The 6,147-nt window shown below is 41.8% G+C and overlaps 1 non-coding gene across 1 annotated transcript; it reads right to left on the reverse strand.

Moving 5' to 3' along the window:
- Positions 1-5,047: 5,047 nt before the first annotated feature.
- On the reverse strand, positions 5,048-5,166 carry LOC145392541 (5S ribosomal RNA). Its single transcript, XR_013896001.1, has one exon. It is a non-coding gene; the product is annotated as a 5S ribosomal RNA (ribosomal RNA).
- Positions 5,167-6,147: the final 981 nt, after the last annotated feature.

Below are 6,147 nucleotides of genomic sequence, written 5' to 3' on the forward strand. Positions count from 1 at the left end.
AGAGAAGTATAAGAAGGCAATGCAGGCGTGACACACACGAATATAATTATAGAAAGTGCATGTAACAGTAGGCCAAGGTTATCCCTTAGGAAGACACTATATAATCTTACCAACACTTACGTAAGAAAGGAAAGAAAGGAAGAGTACCCCCTTGCCAACTCTTCCCTCTGAGAGAAAGAGCCAGCAGGGAACAGACAAATAAACAAACAAAAATACACCCAAACAAACACACACAAACAAACACACAAACCTGGGTCCATCAGGACTGCAGGCCGCCTCTCTACCGATTCAGCCACCACCTCCCCCAAGGCGGTGGCTGAATCGGTAGAGAGGCGGCCTGCAGTCCTGATGGACCCAGGTTCGAATCCCGGCTGGGGGAGGGAACAATTTAAGGATTTGAATTTCATTAAAAGCAGACTTTCCTGATCTACCAGATGACCCGCCAACATGTCGTAAAAATACCCCCGCTAATACCAATACACCAGTCCTGTATGAGACAACCCTAGGATGTATTCAATATGGACGGTGGGTGTTAGCGCCGAAGTGGTGACATGTGGAGGTGTAGGAGGACTACTGGGCCTTGGGATAGGCTACTGCCCCCGAGATATAGTCCCTGAAGCCTTTGCCCAGAGTCGGACACATAAAAAAACACACACATACACACACACACACACACACACACACACACACCATTCATTACACACTAACTAACCCATATTACAATGAAAAAAAAAAAAAATGCTGAAAGTTCCCATTATTATCTTCTCATAATCGTTACCATACAAGTCAATCTGAAAATAACACTATAAGCTGCTGGAGCTAGAATTGAAATGTCTGTCTAGTTAAATTTTAATTGTATGTATAGACCTGAGATGAAGGGAGAGGTGTATGAGAGAGGGGGAGTGTAAGCTGGGAGCAGGGTAGTGAAATGACGTTGCATAGGGCGACATAGAGGCGATTTGTTTGTGGCCACCCTTTACGGGATTGAGGCGTCTGGCAATAGATAGTGAGATAGATGTTTAGTTTGCACAATAACGGAAGATACTGATAACTTACTTCAGTTCTCCACAGCAAAAATATCGATACAATTTTCCCCCATCTACTTCCGGTACCAGAGTGAGGACAAGAGAAAAAGTGAGAAATGAAGGACAAAAGCAGGCTAAGAAGGAAAGTTTGGTGGAGAGAGAGAGAGAGAGAGAGAGAGAGAGAGAGAGAGAGAGAGAGAGAGATTCAAAATAATGTCAACAATTATAGGGTAACTTGACAAAACTGAGAAAAAAGGACACACAGACAAATGAAAAAGACGAAAAAAAGAACGAGCAGGAGAAATGATGCACCAAATAACATCAAAACAACAACAACAACAACAACAACAACAACACTGAAATAACGGGAAAAAACTGAGGAAAACAGGAAAGAGACATCGGGAAGAAGGAAGAGAAGAAAAAACCAGCTAAGTAAAAACGTCTGGCTTTAGCAAGAAATTTGTTACTAGAGCTGCCCTGACCATGAGAGGGTTAAAGGTGACTATTAGACAGTCCCCTAATACTCACGAAGCTGAATAAAAAGGTCTGATGAAAAAGAAAAAAATTACTAAGAAATCGCGACCAAAAAAGGATAAAGGATAGAGTGAATAATGAGAGACTGAAGAAAAGACTTTAAAAGAAGGAAAAGTTAAAGAGTGGAAGAATGAAAGAAAAAATTGTGAATTGGAAAAGAAAGAGAAAATGAAAGAATTACCAAGAGAAAAAAATGATACTTTTTAATAATGAAAAGAAGAGAAACCTAAAAGAAAGGATAATTATGAAAGACAGGAGAAAATTAAGAGAAGAGAAACCGTCGAAGGAAGGAGAGGAGGAGAGGAATTGAGAGAGTCTAGAGAGAAAATAGAGGTTGAAGGAAAGAAAGCAAAGAAAAAGGGAAGTGCAGGAGGGAGTGTAGAGAGTCTGGAGAGAAAATGGAGAAAGACTGGAGACAAGATAGACACAGAGGAGAAGAACATGGAGAAACATGGAGAAAACCGAGAAATGAATACAGTGACAGAGAGAGAGAGACAGAGAGAGTCAAAATGTGATTGTAAGAAGTGGGAGGTGTACGGAAGAATGATGAAGGATGAGGAAAAATGGAGATAAGCCGGGAAAGGAGGCAAGGTAAGATGGAGGAAGGTAGGCAGGATACGAAGGTAAGCAGGAAGGATAATGGAAGTTACGTACTAAAGCATATGTGAGAAAAGATGAAGAAAAAACTTGAATTAGAAATAAAATGAGGCAGGCAGGGAGGCAGCATGGGTAAAGATAAGGGGTAGGAAAGTAAGGCAATAGGAAAAGGAGGTAGGAGAGTTGCAGGAAATGGTGCGTGTAAAAAAAGGAAAACAAGATGAGGACTATGTTAAGTAAGGCAGAAAATAAGAAACTAGCAAGCAAGCAAGCAGGACACACAAGAGGAAAGAAGACAGGCAGGGGAATTATGGTAGGCCTGATGGAAGTAGGAAATGACAGGAGTATTTAATAATCTGACAGATTTAGCCAAAACTATGAGTAGTCAAAAAAATGAGGCAGGCAGGAGGGAGAGAGAGAGAGAGAGAGAGAGAGAGAGAGAGAGAGAGAGAGAGAGAGAGAGAGAGAGAGAGAGAGAGAGGAAAAAAAAAGTAGCTGAAGGTAGGCAGCGAGGAAGGGTAGGCAGGACTGTTACAGGAAGAGGCAGAAGTAGGCAGAGGTAAGATGAAAATATGGAGTCAGGCAGATAATAAGGTAAGCATGAGAGGCAAGAAACGATGGATGAATGAAGGCAGGATATAGGGCGGAGCTGAAGTATGTAGGAAAGATTAAGGCTGGAGTCTATCAGCCTACAGCCAGAAGCCATAATCATATAAGCGATGGCCGTTTGTCTTTCAGTTAGTTGTTTTACGGGGAGGGGCACTAACCCTCCTCCAGCCCACTCGTTGACACGTAGGGAACAATTATGAGTTGGTTATATGTTTACCACCCAGTGTGATAACTGGTTTCCAGGCTTGCAACTCAATGTAAAGCCACCTGAATAAGAAAGAAGAGCAGTAAAAACCGACAGGAAAGATGGGGGCAATAGGAAGAGAGGACGGCAGACACAGAAATAGAATGATAAAGGTAAAGGAATTAGTAGGCTGCGCTACATCATGGGAGTGGATGATGGTCGTCACCACATGTCACCTAAGTTGGAGTATTATTTAGAAATTTAGGAGGAGGAGGAGGAGGAGGAGGAGGAGGAGGAGAAGGAGGAGGAGGAGGAGAAGGAAGAAGAAGAAGAAGAAGACGAAGAAAAAAAAAAGAACAAAGAACAAGAGGAGGAGACAGACAGACAGACAGTTAAAGATTAGGAAGTAACAGAGTTGGTGGAGAGATATAGTTGAAGGAGTGGGAGGGCGGTAAAGAGGGATGAAGTGATAGTCAGTTGAAAAGTAGACAGAGAGAGCGCAAAAGAGTAGATGAATATAAAGAGCAGAAGAGTCTGGTGCAAAGAAAGAGTAATAAGAGAGTGAGAGGGAAAAAAAGAAGATATATGTGAAGAGAAGGAAGTGAGAATAAAGAGTGAAGGAAGAAAGGTGGGACCGGAAATTAATGTGGAAATGAATACAAAAAGAGTGAAAATAAAGGCAAAGCAATAAGAAAGACAAAGGGCCAGAAAAAGGAAAATAATTAGTTTACATGAGAGAGAGAGAGAGAGAGAGAGAGAGAGAGAGAGAGAGAGAGAGAATGACAGCAGCAATATGAAGTTCAAGAGGTGAAACAGGAAGAAAAATTATAACACGACAGAGGAACTGGAAATGGAAGTGAAGAGAAACTGAGAATTTAAAATGCCACCTATCTCAAGCAAATGAATGATGGTCTCATCACGGCTACATTTCACTGATATACCTCTGTGCAATTTAAGATGATTACCGAACCTACAAGAAAAATTGGTCCCCAAATTCGTACGCATGTGTGGTTCAGCCTTTGATCCAAGAAATCCCTTAAAAACCTAAATATATAAAAAAAGAAAAGGAATAATTTAACAAGGCTGAAGTGAACTGGTGAAGAAAGGAGGAAGGAACATCAAACTGAGAAATACTGGGTGGAAAAAAAAAACAAAAACAAAGACACAGCAAAGCGCACAAGAACACACACACACACACACACACACACACACACACACACACACACACACACACACACACACACACACACACAAAACAGTCGTCAGCAGTGTATGGGAGTCTAAAAGTAAAAACACAAAGAGGACGAAGGCAAAGCTATTAAATGCACAAGAAACAAACAGGGAGGAGAGAGGACAATGGAAAGAGAAAAATAAATTATTTCTTGTAAATCCGTCTGGCAACCCTACATACATAAAATGGTATGGTTGTAAACTTCAGTAGATCACAGCACTAGAGTTGCCCCGACCTCGAAAAAGTTAATGATTAAAACTCCGTTCTATCCGACAGGGAGAGTTTTCACCGCTGTTTGTTAAACCCGCCAAGAAGGTTATGTGTTTGCCGGGCATTGGTTTGATTGTTTATTTGTTGGTTTGTTTGTCTGTCTGTTAGCAGCTTTACCCAAAAGGTTATGAACGAATTTTGATGAAATTTTGTGGAAAGGTGGGCCATGGATCAAGGAAGAAATAATTAAATCCAGGGACAGATCTGGATCCGGAGTATCCCACACAACATCTCCAAAGGTTTTCAATAAATTTCAATGAAATCTGAAAAAGTGGGCCATATACCAAGAGAAAATTCATTAACATTTGAGGGTGGATCCGGATCCTATAACCACGGATCCGCATCCGGATCCGGATCCTTCTTAACCCTAGAAGACAAACGTCCTAAAGTGTCACGGTGACACAAACGTTGGGTGTGAGAAACCCAGTTTTGGAAAATTAAAATAAAGTATTTATACTCAAAATTTATTAAATCCAAAAATTCATTCATTCATTGCCAGACGCCATGTATCCCAAACGGGGTGGCCAACGGCTTAGAGTTAAGTGTTTTACAGGGAGGGGCACTAATCCTCCACCAACCCCACTTGACACGTAGGGATGCCAACAGCATCTGGTGTTCCCAGGCGGTCACCCATCCAAGTACTAACCAGACCCAACGTTGCTTAACTTCGCTGATTGGACGGGAAGCGGTGTACTCAACGTGGTATGGCCGTTGGCAAATAACATTATCAAAAGAAAATTTCAATGCTTCAGGGGTGACTTAAAAAAACTACGAAATTCTCAAAAAATTACAAAAGTTTTTAAATGAAGACATGGTACTCCTGAACGGTGAAAGAAAAAGAGGTGTCCTTAAGCAGACACTCTCCCAGGTCCCTGGACCATCAGCATGGGCAGCCACAACCCTCTGGCACAACAGCTTACTGTAATGGAGATAGACAAAAAAGGTGTAATTTTTTAGAGTAAAAAATTGATGTACATGAAATAATATATTTTTTTATAGTTATGTATCCCTGTAAATGCACACGACCTGATATTTAATCCTTCCTAAGGCTATACCCCTTGCTTTCCAGCACACTTTTTTTTTTTTTTTTATTCTTTTTTTTTTTTCTTACCACTGTAAATGAACAATAAATGATGTTTATTCCTCCCTTGGTTTTATTTATTTACATGTTTTGCAGACCACTTACCTCGAATTCTCCACAGTCCACACAGAGAGAATAGTAGTGGCTCTGGCAGACAGGAGTCTCACACCTCAGGCACCGGAAGCGAGTCTTCCTGTCTTTGGATTCAGGGCAGTGATTCCAGCCTCTTGGAGGATGACTTCTCTTTGCAACCACTGACCCTCGTACAGTAACAGCACTGGCTGGTGTGGGGAGCTTACAGACGTCCGTGATGAGTCTTTTCAGGTTTCGTGGAAGGTTGGGACTTTTTAGCCTATGCTGTGCCCAGGGATGGATGAAAGCCCTTGCCAAGTGCTGCATGTAACGCCGCCTGTTCAAAGCCTTGCCACCTGCCCTTTGTAGGTTTGCATTGTGTATAACCCAACAAAGCATATGTATGGTAAGACAAACGTTGGGTCTGTGAGACCCAAAACAGGTCTAGTGAAAAAAGATAAGGAGATAGTAGACAGATATGACCTTCTTCTACAAGAGCAACACAAGGGAGGAAGATACTGGGGGGGCCAGTGCTCCAGCACCC

This window comes from Coenobita brevimanus, chromosome 2, assembly GCF_032717465.1.
Source record: "Coenobita brevimanus isolate Jiangsu-jjx chromosome 2, ASM3271746v2, whole genome shotgun sequence".
NCBI classification, from domain to species: Eukaryota; Metazoa; Arthropoda; class Malacostraca; order Decapoda; family Coenobitidae; genus Coenobita; species Coenobita brevimanus.